At 40.1% G+C, this 14,315-nt stretch overlaps 1 protein-coding gene across 2 annotated transcripts in view; it reads left to right on the forward strand.

Moving 5' to 3' along the window:
• Positions 1-470: 470 nt before the first annotated feature.
• The window catches only part of KATNBL1 (katanin regulatory subunit B1 like 1), a 41,927-nt gene continuing 28,082 nt past the window's right edge, over positions 471-14,315 (forward strand). The window contains exon 1 of one of the 2 annotated variants that reach the window (XM_032417235.1): positions 471-620. The gene's annotated coding sequence lies outside the window, so the exon portion shown is untranslated. The remainder of the gene's footprint in view (positions 621-14,315) is intronic. The other variant, XM_032417236.1, reaches the window with a different exon arrangement.

Raw genomic sequence — 14,315 nt, forward strand, 5'->3', positions numbered from 1 at the left:
AGCCCCACATCGGGCTCCCCGCTCTGCGGGAAGCCTGCTTCTCCCTCTCCTACTCCCCCTGCTTGTGTTCCCTCTTTCGCTGTCTCTCTCCCTGTCAAATAAATAAATAAGATCTTAAAAGAAAAAAAAAATACTTCGCCTTAGTGCATTTAAATGGGAGTGAATGAATACATCTCTCCGTGCACCTCTCCGTGCACTTATAGCAGATTGTTTCATCTCCTGGGACAACACTTAAGGCATGGTCTCCCTCACCAGACTGTCACTAGCTCAGGGTCATTCTTTGATGACCCTCAGTTCCTAGAGCTCAGTTCCTACAGCCTTATTACTTGCCGCCCCATTGCAAGACTACTGTGCGGGCCCGTGGCCACCAGGGGGCGTGATGGCCACACGTCCTCTTCCCCTTCTCTCCGGTCCTGCGCGACCCGAGGAGGGCGGAGCCAGCGTTGGGCGGAGCCGGCCAGACCTCCCCGGGGAAGCTATCCCGGCGGGCTGCGCGCGCGGCCGCGTTTGAATGGCTCAGAGTGGGGCACGGCCCGGGAGCCGAGGGACGTCCTGGGCTGCCGGGCGTAGTTGGTTAGTCCCGGGGCTGGGCTGAGGCGCCGCGGTACCATGAGGCGCCGGTAAGTGACCGCCGGGCCTGCGCGAGCCCGGCGCCCGCAGCTGCCCTGCGGAGGCCGCGCGTCTCCTCGCGCCCGGACGCGCCCTGGGCCCACCTGAGGCCCCGCGGCGGCCTCCGCTCGGCCGAGCCGGCAGCGGGGTCGGGGGCGGGGCGGCGAGGCCGCGGTGTCCGGGCGGGAGCCCCTGCCCCGCCGCGGCGAGGAGCATCCGGGCGGAGGGCGCTGGAGGCCGCCGGGAGCGGGGGGGGGGGGGGGGGGCGCCGGGGGCCCGGCCCGGGCCGGGAGAGGCGTGGACGCGGCCAGCTGTCACTTAATTTATCTGCGGGTGGGGCCGACTGCTGCACGCCGGGGAGGGGGAAGGACGGAACGCGTCTGCGGCGGTCTGTTTGAGGACCTGTTTTCCCGAGCCGCCTAGGCCGGGCCTTGGTATTTCCTTATTTTCTGACGGGTCCGTGGTTCCCTGACAGATAAGCTTTTGTTTAGCAGCACAGAAGCTTGACATAACTGCATAAGAATTGCTGATTGCAACTTTAAAAATCTCATTGTATTTTCTGAAAAGTTGTTCTGTAACAGTACTTTTACAGGCTTTTGCCACGCTTTTAAATTGGCTTAAATATGGAGATAACAAAGAGTTCAATTGTTTTCTTGTGGCTTGTAAAGTTCCTTGAAAACAGAGGTGTCTATGTCAGTTTCTTTACAGATTAAAAGAAAAAAAACTGACAAAAATTAGTTGTGTAATAGTTTAGCACTAGCAAAAAAATTCTAAGAACCTAGACCACCTAATAATAGCTTAAACTGTGTCAGTAGTTTATTCTGTTTTGTTTGAACCTGCTTCAGACTTGAATCAGAATTTTATACATTGAGGCTTTTACTTGGCTAATAACTAGCATTGTAATAATAATAATGGTAAGTATTTTGGGGGGGCATTCTATATGCTAAGCAGTGTTTGAGAGCTTTATATTTTGGGACGGACTATTATTATCCCCTTTTTGACAAGGAGGAAACTGAGACACAGAGAAGTTGAGTAACTTGTACAAGGACACGCAGCTAATATATTTGGGACCCAAGCAGGCTGGCTTCATGCTTTTAACTATGCTTCTTTAACTGCATCCTTTATATTGTGACTCTTTTTACTTTACAAAGCTCTTTCATTTATTTCTCTCAACTGGGGATATATGTGAAGTGTGTTCGTGTATATATATACATTCACACACTATTCAATTGAGTTCTCTCCTCTTGTTGACCATACTTAAATTTTGTGCACTGAGCAAAAATTCCGCTGGATATTTTAAGATAAATGGAGTTCATAAAGTTCATGTTTGTGTTTATAGTTTTAATTCCTTTATATCATTCCTGACAGTGTAGAGAACAGTTTGAAACCTATATATTCCTTAAAATATACCATTATATATTTTTGTTCTGAAATTCTATTGAGTGGTTACTCTGTATCTGGAATGATTATACTTATAGCTCCATGACAAGAAATAAAGGTTCAAAGCAAAATCATTTCATAAGAAATCAGTTTACAGTGATTTGCAGCAGAGCATTTAAATTTCATTCATCAGTTATCAAGCTTTTGATTGTCTCTATGCCCAGCAGTGTTAGGTGCAATTGTTTATACAAAAGAAATGTGCCAGGGCAACAAACCTTAGTTTGGGATATGAGATTAACAGCAACAATATAAAATACTGTTGTTTAGTGCAGACTGTATATGGTGAACTGAACTAGGCTGAACAGTATTGCTTCTGCAAAGAACCAGCTACTAAAGGATGGATGTAGGGCATTGAATAGAAGCGTGAATGAGGAATTTTAGTGAGGAAACGGTGTGTCAAAGACTTGGAAGTGAGAAAGAAATTATTTTTCTAGGAACAGTGGACCTGATCTATTTGGAAAGTTCCTTTTGAGAAAAGGGAGATTATGTGGGCAAGACTGAGAATAAGTATAATTGTATAAGACACACATGGGAAAGAAGTTTAGGCTTGACATATATGTATATACACAGATGATTTTGGAAGTTTAAAACTTTTAAATCAGTGGCTCTCAACTGGGGACAGTTTTTGTCCCTCAGGGGACATTTGGCAGTGTCATGACTAGAATTGGGGGAGGTGCTACTAGCATCTACTGGATAGAGACCAGGAACGCTGCTGCTAAACATCTTGCAATAAGACAGCCCCTCCATGAGAAATAATTACCCCCAAATGTCGGTGGTACTGAGGGTGAGAAACCCTGTTGTGAGCTGATTGTTTATATGGCCAGCCTCTGCTTCCATGTGCTTTATATAAGTATGAATGATGAATGTTAGGAGCATGAGTACAAGTAATATTAAAGCTAGGGGAAGCTGGCTCAGAGACCTAAAGAAGGAGGCTGTTGTTGGAGTCTTTCGGAGGAGGGGAGGCTGTAAGGAAATAGGATGAGGGCAGTGAGAATGACATGTAGTGGTAAAATGAGACAGTTATTTAATTGACATTTTTTTCTGAGTTTGAAAATAATGTCTCTTCACTGAAAATAATGCATGTTCATTGTAGGAAATTTTGGAAATGTAGAGAGTGTGAAAAAAAAAAAATTAAAAGCACTTAGAACCTCCCACCCCCACCCCAAGCAGAAAGAACAACTGTTAACATTTTCATGTGGTGGGTTTTTTTTAAGATTTTATTTATTTGTCAGAGAGAGAGAGAGAGAAAGTGCACAAGCAGGGGGAGCGGCAGGCCAGAGGGAGAAGCAGGCTCCCCGCTGAGCAGGGAGCCCGATGCAGGACTCGATCCCAGAACCCTGGGATCATGACCTGAGCCGAAGGCGGACGCTTAACTGACTGAGCCACCCAGGCGTCCCTTTTTCAAAAATTTTTTATGCTGATAATTATTTTCCTTTCTATAAAACTAGGATTATACATTTTTCTCCCTGTGGGTTTTTATTGTTCTGCCTTTTTTTTTGACTCAGCATGTCATGAGTATTTTCCATTGCATGAAAAATGCTCTTTTTAATAGTCACAGTCTTTGTTGTGTGTGTGTTCTTTTGAAATTGGGAATTTTGCTTATATTCAAAAGAGACATTTTGAAGGAAGAAATAGAATATGGTGACCGATTAACTATAGAAAATAATAGGGGCAAAAGTCTATGGTATCTTCAAGGTTTTAAACATTGGAAGCTAAAAGAATGGCAGAGCTACTGAAATAAATTGGAAGTCTCATAATAATTTTTTTGAGGGGGGTTTCTCATAATAATTTTCACCTTAGATGTAGAAACTGCCATCACAGACACCCATAATGAGATTTTAATGAGGACCCTTGCTGCCTGTCAGTTTACATTCTTCCTAAAACTTTTTTTTCTTCGTAAAACTCTTAAAATTAATAATCTTTCTTTGTTTTCTTTTGTTTTTTTGGTACAAAGCTTATTTTTCAATTCTTAGCAAGTCTTTTCCCTCTTCTTGAAAAGTTTTTTTAAATGCAGTTTCTATTAGAATACTAAATAAGTCTCAGGTTGGTTCATGAACCTTTGAGAGATTAAAGGACGAGTTTGAGTTTTTCAAATGTATAGATTGGAACAGTTTATAAGCAAGAAATGAGTATAACTGTTTTGTGGAGGAAGAGGCATTATCCTTAAAAATGCTTGCCTAGTGCCTCATAACATCACCCCCATCAATATTACATTACTATTTTATCAATCATTATACCCATGACCCATATCAGTTAATTTGGTGCTTTCTGATAAATGTTTTTAGGAAAGTAATTAAAAAAAAAAACCTTGAACTTAATACAAATGGTACCTTTACTGGGACCATACACTTTCAACTTGGATAAGGTACAGTTTGACTTTGCTAGATTCAAATGCTGTGTTTACTACTTCATGCTCATGTCCAAGTATCTCCTCTAATATGCATTAACTTTGGAGAAGTTTTGTATTTACTGTCTTTGTTTTGGGGACATGATGAAGGTAGAGATGGGAGAAAGAGTCTTCTGAAAGGTACCCCCAGTTAGCTTCCCCTATAACCACCTCTCAAGTTTACACACTGCCTGAAATTCTTTTTGCCTTGAACAGTCATCCAGGAACGTATCACCTATGTATGAATCATGAATGCCCATTCTAGCATCTCTCCTGCTCACTAGTGTAATCTTAAAACAGGCAGCTTGGTGTTATATGGAAAAGGCACTAACACTGGAAGTCACAGTTCTAGGGTTTGCTCTCCTACTGGTGACTGAGTGTTCTTGGGCAGATCCCTTAATCTAATTTGTAAATTGAAATTATCTCCAAGGTCCTTCCCAGTTCTAAGAGTCTGTGAATCTGTGAAGTATTTACTTTTCAAGGGTAATTATCTCTGGTGAGACTATTAGTCTTTCACATCTTAGTGTGCATTAATCAGATGATATCTGCCAAAGGCATTTGTAAAAGCTACTCCCATAATAGGATTGGGGGAGAAATTTTAGAATGGAATTTAAGTGCCACTAGCATATAAACTCCAGGAGGGCAGGGATCATTGTTTTGTTCACTCATGTTTTCTCAGTGCCAAGAATGGTAATTAGCCTGTAACATGTACTTAATATTTGTTGAATGAAAGGAATGGATTGTTGTTGAGGAAAAAACAAGCTTGTTGGAGTACTGCACAGATGCTCTGAGTATCTTGAAAGAACTCAGAATACAAACCAACTTGATTACAACCCAGTCATTCCTATAATATAAAAATACCTCTAACTGATAGTAAAGCGTCTATTGTTCACTTGGTTGCCTTTCAGAACTCTGTAGTAATTACTGACCTGATTGCCCCTCATGCTCAGTACAGTTTTGTCCATTACCAGATCTTACTTTAGTGCAACTTTGACTTTTGAGTGTGCCTTTTATTCTTATTTGCAAAAACTTAGGCCTTGCTGGGGCACCTGGGTGGTTCAGTCCGTTAAGCATCTGCCTTCAGCTCAGGTCATGGTCCCAGAGTCCCAGGATTGAGCCGCATCTGGGCTCTCTGCTCAGCAGGGAGTCTACTTCTCCCTCTCCGTCTGCCCCTCCCCCTGCTCATGCACGCTCTCTCTCTCTCTCAAATAAATAAATAAAATCTTTGCTCATGCACTCTCTTAAATAAGTAAAATCTTTTTTTTTCTGCCAATGATTTTTTTTTTAGTAAATAAAATCTTTAAAAAAACCCAACAACTTAGGCCTTGCTTATTTCCTGTACCACTTAGTACATCATTAACAGTACGTTTAGTGTTGTAACCAAAATAAATCATATAGATTGATTAAAATTAGGCCTTTCGTCTGTGGAGGATTCATGGCACAGCTGTTGGAAATTAGTACTCTTGGCACTCCTGTTCCAATCATCCTATTTCTACAACTGCCGTATAAAATAATCTTCAAGAATAGTTTTTTAAAAATTAAAAAAAGTTTAATCTCTCAACCCAATGTGGGGCTCAAACTCACGACCCTGAGAACAAGAGCCTCCTGCTTTACCGACTGAGCCAGCCAGGTGCCCCAACAATAGTTTTTAATCATATGATTCCTATACAAAGCTTCTCAGTAAGTGTATTTTGTCTATAAAATTAAAGTCCATGTTCCTGACCCAGTATCCAGGGACTTGTGCATTTTATCCAGTCTACTTTTCTAGTCTGTTTCCTCGACAATGACCTGAACTCAGTAACTAATTATTGAATAGTTGGTGTAGATAATAAACAAAAAGCACAGTTATTCTCACCTGTTTCCAGGTAAGGAAGGCTAGTAGGTATGCCTGTATAGGGTGGCATTCATTATTTGGGAAATATTTATTGAAAAATAGCATCAGGGACAAGAATTCATAAACTCCATGTAAACAGTTTTTTCTCTTCTTGTTGGCAGACCTATTTAGAAACTGAATAATAACCAGAAGGAAATTACTTGTGTATTCTTAGTGGCATCACTTGACTACTTAGTAAGACTGATTACATTATTATGTGCCCACAACATTGTTAGGATGGTTTATCAGTCTGGATGGCCTGTGTTATTTTACAGTAACAACGCCCAAATCTCAGGGCTTCAAATAACAAAGGTTTATTTCTCCTTGATTCTTCTTACATGTGAGTTATCTGGGGGCTCTGCTCTATGTTATCCTTGCTAAGGAATGTGGACAGATGGAACCTTAATCTCTGTCCTGTTGCTAGTTGCCACAATAGAGTGATGGTGATAGGAGTGAATCACAGAAAGTGATTCTCAAAGATTTCTGTTTATATTTCATTGGCAAGAGCAAGTCATGACCATACCTAACTTCAAGATGATGGGCAAATATAAACCTATCATGTATCTGAAAGGAGAATTGGAATATCATGGCACAGTTTTAATGTTAACCACAGTTAGGCACTCTCCCATTGACATTTTTAAATAATATTTTGTGACGCCTCACTCCCAGCTGACCATTATCTTTCATGGTTGACATTGTCTTTCTTTAGATAGGTTCCTTTGTTCATCAGCTATTTATTAAGCACCCCCTATGTGCCAAGCACTTTTCTAGGTACAGTGAACATGATTCCTGCTGTCATGGAGCTCACAGTCTAGTTGGGAGGACATGAACGATTAGCAAATAAGCAAACTAATTTCAGATACTGATAATTGCTCTGGTGGGAAAAAAAAGTACAAGGTGCTGGTATAGAGAATGGAGGTGAGGTTGGGGTTATTCTTGATTGGGTGGTCAGGGAAATGCTCTTGGGTGGGTAACAACTGAGCTGAGAAGTAGTAGCCCTGGGAGTATATGGGAGGAATGTTTTAAGCAGAAGGAATGGTTTGGCCACAAAATGGAAATGAACTTGGTGTATTCAAGGATAGAAGTCCAGTGTGGCTAGAGGATTTAGGAGGAAACTGATATAGTCCAAGAGAGAAATGGTGGTAGTTTGGTCTAGGATGGTGGTATCAGAAATGGAGAGAAATGAAGTTTGAGAATATGTTAAAAAGGCAGAATCAACGGATTGGAGATAGGGAATTTATGAAAAGAGAAAATAATGAATCATTCGGGGCTTTCAGCAACTGGGACGATGTTCACTGTATCTAGAAAAGTGCTTGGCACATAGTGGGTGCTTAATAAACAGCTGATGAACAAAGGAACTGAATAATTTACTGAATTAGGAACAGTTGAGAGGATCAGATTTGAGAGGATGGATATTAAGGGTTCTATTTTCAATATGTTAAGTTCAAGAATTGTTGACTGTGGAACTGACATCCACATGGTGCTACTCACAAGCAGTTGGTGATATGAGTTCAAAGTTGAGGGGAAACATTGAGAGGGGCGATTTTTTTTTTTTTAAATGAGGTTAATATGTTAAATTTGGTTACAGTTAAGTTTTAGACCTGGGTGTCATTATACCTTATTAAGGCAGTGTGATTCCTACGCTGGAAAAGGGTATTCCCTAAGAGAAGGGGGCGTTTTCAAATTTCAACATATATTCTGATTTCGGCCCAGGGGACATAATGGTAAGAAACCACTGTAATGGATAGGGATATGTGGTAATCCTTGTAAGTGTTGGAGTGTAAGAAGGATTAAGAACTATTGTTATACAGATGAATGGATAAAGAAGATGTGGTATATATATACAATGGAATATTATGCAGCCATCAAAAGGAATGAGATCTTGCCATTTGCAACGACGTGGATGGAACTGGAGGGTATTATGCTGAGCGAAATAAGTCAAACAGAGAAAGACATGTATCATATGACCTCACTGATATGAGGAATTCCTAATCTCAGGAAACAAACTGAGGGTTGCTGGAGTGGGGGGTGGGGTGGGAGGGATGGGGTGGGAGGGATGGGGTGACTGGGTGATGGACACTGGGGAGGGTATGTGTTCTGATAAGCGCTGTGAATTGTGCAAGACTGTTGAATCTCAGATCTGTACCTCTGAAACAAATAATGCAATATATGTTAAGAAAGAAAAAAAGAAGAAGAAGAATGTAGCAGGAGGGGAAGAATGAAGGGGGGGAAATCGGAGGGGAGAAGAACCATGAGAGACAATGGACTCTGAAAAACAAACTGAGGGTTCTAGAGGGGAGGGGGGTGGGAGGATGGGTTAGCCTGGTGATGGGTATTGAGGAGGGCACGTTCTGCATGGAGCACTGGGTGTTATGCACAAACAATGAATCATGGAACACTATATCTAAAACTAATGATGTAATGTATGGGGATTAACATAACAATAAAAAAATTAAAAAAAAAAAAGAACTATTGTTATAAAAGGACCCTAGCATCATCTTTTGTTGATTTGTTGAATTCTCAAAGGGCAGTCTACCCTTTTAAGGTATACTCCCCCCTCACTGTTGACTTCAAAATCAGGCACAGGTGTTATAGATTGGTAACCTTAGTCCAAATCATGAAGATAGAACATTAAAATTAGTTTATATTAGCTTGTCTTTTTTGGAGTTGTATATCTTACTGGAATATCCTTTCATACATAGAGTCTTATCTATCTTGAAAGCATCAGAAATACCTTTAGTAGCTAAACAAGGGGTCAGAAAGGATCCTTAAGGTGATGTTGTCTTTTATATGTATATATTTATTTACATTTGAGTTTAAGAAGACAGTAAGAAAGGATTAGAGTATTTTTCTTCCCTATGAATATTTCCAGAAAAATACTATAATTGAAATACTCTAATTTGAATATTCTAACAGGGAGAATAAGAGATATTCACCAAAACATGCTAAGATAATCATCTACTTGGCTTTAGAAACCCTAAGTCTTCCTAAAGATTCAGGTGTTTATGTAGCCATTTAAGAAGAGATGTATATTATACAATCAGTACATTTTATTATTTTTTTAAAAATATTGTTTTTATTTAAATTCGTTAACATACAATTTAATATTAGTTTCAGGTGTAGAATTTAGTGATTCATCACTTACAGCACTCAGTGCTCATCACAAGTGTCCTCCTTAATACCCATCACCCATTTAACCCATTTAACCCATCCCCTGCCCACCTCCCCTCCAGGGGCCCTCAGCTTGTTCTCTGTAGTGAAGAGTCTGTTGGGGGGGAAATAAAAATTTTATTTTTAAGTAATGTCTGCACTCAACTTGGGGCTCGAACTCACAACCCGGAGATCAAGAATCACACACTCTACCGACTGAGCCAGCCAGGCGCCCCACTGTCACTACATTTTAATTTAGTTAAAAAATAATACTTGCATTTGATACAAAATTCGGAAAGTCCGAAAAGGAAAAGTCTCCCTCTCATCTCATCCCCCAGCCACACTTACCCTCTCTTTAGAAGTGACTTTTGTCCCCAGTTTCTTCCTTTCAAAGATATTCAGGGACTATACAGGCACTCACTCACATACACATTTTGTACGTAAGTTTTAACATTTTTCTGCACCTACCCCTGCCCTGCACACTTTCCAGTGTAAGGCATTGAAAAAATTAAGTCTGTAGGTCCACAGTTACTGGTAAAGGTGATGAGAATTCTCAGTTCTCAGAATTCAGCTTTTTTTCCCCATTATTAATACCAGTTCCTTAATGTAGTATATTCAGTGGACTTAATTATTTAAAATAAGAGGTCATCAGTTTTATAATTTTCATTTCAGGGTAATTCAGTCATAAGAGAGTTGGAATTCAGTTTGGTCTAATTGATTGAAATGATGTATTATCATTCTTGTACCCATTGAATCTCCAAAAATCTGTATTTTCATGCTTGATCTGCCTTCCTGAATATGACATTATTTCTCAAACCAGCCTTCCATGGATGGTGGACTGAATTAATAGAAGATGTTGTGATGAATCAGCAAATAAAAAACCCTTGTGGTTTATTCCAGGTTCTAGGGGCTTTGAGTCGTTCTGAACATGGAATCAGAATAAGGGTACTTAGTTTTATGATTTGAGTGATAATATCAGGCTCTGATAACTTGGTAAATCCATTTCCTCAAGTAGGAATAAACCTAGCAAGTGCATTAGACATCCAGGAATTTGATGGGACACCATTTCCCTGGAGGCTGCATGAATAAGCACTGCTTATACTTGTTTCTGTGCTTCTTTTTCTTCTTCTTCTCTATTGTTACTCACCTCCTGCCCACCAAGCCATGACCCATGTAACTGAGATATTCTTTCAAAATGTTAACCCTCAATCAGATTCGAATCTAGACGGGATTAAAAGGCTCCAAACAGGTCAACAGAATGTATCGTTTTTCTACCAAGATGTTAGTGTTTCATTTAGTTTATAAACAGCACATTAGGGATGCCTGGGTGGCTCAGTCCGTTAAGCGTCTGCCTTTGGCTCAGGTCATGATCCCAGGGTCCTGGGATTGAGTCCCACATTGGGCTCCTTGCTCAGTAGGGAGCCTGCTTCTCCCTCTGCTTGCTTCTCTCCCTGCTTGTGCTTGCTGTTTCTCTCTCTCTCTGACAAATAAAATCTTTAAAAAAAATAGCACATTAACAATGCCATTCACTTTGTCACTTTTTGAGTACAGTGTTGCCATCTTTGTAAGCCACCTCCCCCTTGTCCAAATATACCTAAGAAAAGAATGTCACCTTTAGGAAATCATGGAATCATTTTTTTAATCTGGCTTGATATTAAAGTATCTTTTTTAGTCCTTATGATAAATTGTAACTGCTCTGCACTAGGTTACATAATCTGTTCAGCCCAACATTTGTTTTGATCATCTTTGTTATGGTTACGAAAATAAATTTAACACCTTGATTAAAATTTAGTGATACCCTCATTGAGAACACTAGGTGAATCCTACTGGACTAGAAGCTGTTGTTACTCTGTAAAATGACTTTTTTTTAGATTTATTTGTTTGGCAGAGAGAGAGCCCACGTGCACACAAGCAGGGGGAGTGTGGCAGGCAGAGGGGGAGGCAGGCAGAGGGAGACCAGGAGAGGTAGGCTCCCCACAGAGCAGGACCCTGGGATCATGACCTGAGCCAAAGGCAGATGCTTAACTGGCTGAGCCACCCAGGCACCCCTAAAATGACGCTTTAAATATCTTTGCTTTAAGCCACTCTCTTCTATTTCATAATTTAACTCAAAGAGCAATTTTTCCTCTTAAACTATTTGATAAATCATCAAGGATATTGCCACACTTAACATATTGTATTACAGTGGCTTCTCTGTGTTTCTCCCGCTATAAACGTAGTATGATGAGGATTTTGCAATAGGAAAAGTTGGGAGGCTTAAGGGTATGAGCAGAAATGAGGCAGGAAACTACTAGTTGCCATGATGTAGCTGTATATAACAGCAAAATTCTACATTGACATGATTCAGGTCGCGGAGTTTTATAATTTTACAATTCTTTTGTGTTCCTTTACATAACTTGAGAATTTGTGTGTTTCAAGGCCTAAGAAACTTGAATTTCCATCATCTTATTAATGTATTGTCTTATGCTAAAAAGAAATTTCTTTAAAATGTAATTTTTTTTTACTGTAGAAAATTGATACAGAAAAATAAGCTGAAGAAAATGATTCAACCTTAAAACTGTAGAAAAATGAACAGGAAAAAGATTCTACTGTGATACCACTCTTTAGAAAGAACTTTTGTCCTTTCAGTCTCTTTTTTATTTATTTTTTTCCTGTGCTACATGTACACATACACAGAAACATGTAGGAAACTGGTATTAAAATTTGCTGACACCACAAAGCATGTTTCTTAACACTAAAGGCAACTTGTTTCATCAGTGATGTTTATGTATAACTTAACGATAGCTAACATTTACAGAGTGATTAACCATGTGCCAGACATCGTGGCAGTTGGATTATTTTATTTAATCTTCACAACACTACTCTGAAAATAGGAGGCTAAGTAATTTGCCTACAATACATAACTAGTAAATGGTTAAAGCAGGACTCAAACCCAGGGAATCTGACTCTAGGACTTATGTCACCCTGTTACAACATACAGCCACGTCCTTTCAGTTCAGTCACCTAAGAAAAGTACAACTTCATATTACTTCTTTCAGATGCAAACTAAAACAATCTTATTTATTGTCTGTCACATTTTCAAAGTTAAAAATTCATAATACAGAATCTTCTATCATCAAGGGTGCCGATTAGTGGTCATTGCCCACCTCTGTCGGCAGGAGCATGGATTGGAGGGCGGCTGTCCATCTGCCCATTTGCCAGGCTTACATAGTTGCCCAGTTTAGTTAATGCAGCAGTTTAAGATAGAAGTTTAAAAGCATTGTTTTGGGGCGCCTGGGTGGCTCACTCAGTTAAGCATCTGCCTTCCGCTCAGGTCATGGTCACAGGGTCCTGGGATCGAAACCTGAATGTATCAGGCTCCCTGCTCAGCAGGGAACCTGCATCTCCCTCTGCCACCCCCCTTGCTGATGCTCTCATTCTCTCTCTCTCAATATTTGACAGAGAGAGACAGCGAGAGAGGGAACACAAGCAGGGGAAGTGGGAGAGGGAGAAGCAGGCTTCCCTCGGAGCAGGGAGCCCGATGCGGGGCTCAATCCCAGGACCCTGGAGTCATGACCTGAGCCGAAGACAAACGCTTAACGACTGAGCCACCCAGGCGCCCCAATAAATAAAATCTTAAAAAAAAAAAGAGCATTGTTTCTATGAAAACTAATTGGAATGCTTTATATATACAAGATGAAGGCAAGTGACTCAAAAACTTGGTTATCAACTTGGGTGTAGCTTACAAAGCTAAAGATAAGTGAAGTAAAACCATAACCATTTAGAATTTTGTACTGATCCTGCTTTGTGAGTGGCATTAGTTCTTGGGCAACTTGAAAGAAACCCAAATTAGAAATCATAGATGATGCATATGCATTATTTTAAGGTACATGTGTACAACCCTCTCTGTTTTAAATGAATCCTCATTTTAAACGATTTTTTGACTAAAAATCACCACTCCCAGTCACAATGTGAAAGCGCTTCTGTAATATATTTGAAGAGTTCAGTAATATTTTTTGACCCAGTCATGAGCTTATCTAGAGGAAATAATCAATTTTGTACAAATATCTATGTCCATCAAAGTATTTTCTGAAATAGCAAAAATAAAAATAATATTCTTATGATAAAATAGTATATAGTCATTTAAATCATTATCAAAAAGACTTTTTAATATGTAGGAAAACAATGTTAATGACAAAATGCAGCCTATAAAACTAAACTGCATGATGGGGTGCCTGGGTGGCTCAGTCGGTTAAACGTCTGCCTTTGGCTCAGGTCGTGATCCTGGGATCAAGCCCCACATCGGGCTCCCTACTCAGTGGGAAGCCTGCCTCTCCCTCTCCCTCTCCCTCTGCACCTCCCCCTGCTTGTGCTTTCTCTCTCTCTGTCAAATACATATATAAAATCTTTAAAAAAAAACAAAAACTAAACTGCATGAGAGAAGCACCAGAATAGTATTGGTGGTTGAATTACTAGTGATTTTTTATTTTTAATTTGACTTATTTTTAAAGTAAGTAATACTTGTATGAAAGGCAAAGTTTTGTATAAAGGGAGCATAAAGTAAAAAAGGTTCTCTACTATCCCCAGCTGTGTGGTTCATCTCTGTGGAAGCATTCGGTGTTTGTTAGGGTATTCTAACATGAGAGAGATCATTTTTATCCATGTTTTATTTCTTTTATTTATTTTTTTAAGATTTTATTTGTCAGAGAGCGAGCACAAGCAGGGGGAGCGGCAGGTAGAAGGAGAAGCAGACTCCCCGTTGAGCAAGGAGCCCGATGCGGCACTTGATCCCAGGACTTTGAGATCATGAGCTGAAGGCAGGCATGTAACCGACTGAGCCACCCAGGCGCCCCTATTCATGTTTATTTCTGATTTTTT

Source organism: Phoca vitulina, unplaced genomic scaffold, assembly GCF_004348235.1.
Source record: "Phoca vitulina isolate PV1807 unplaced genomic scaffold, GSC_HSeal_1.0 scaffold20, whole genome shotgun sequence".
Lineage (NCBI taxonomy): Eukaryota > Metazoa > Chordata > Mammalia > Carnivora > Phocidae > Phoca > Phoca vitulina.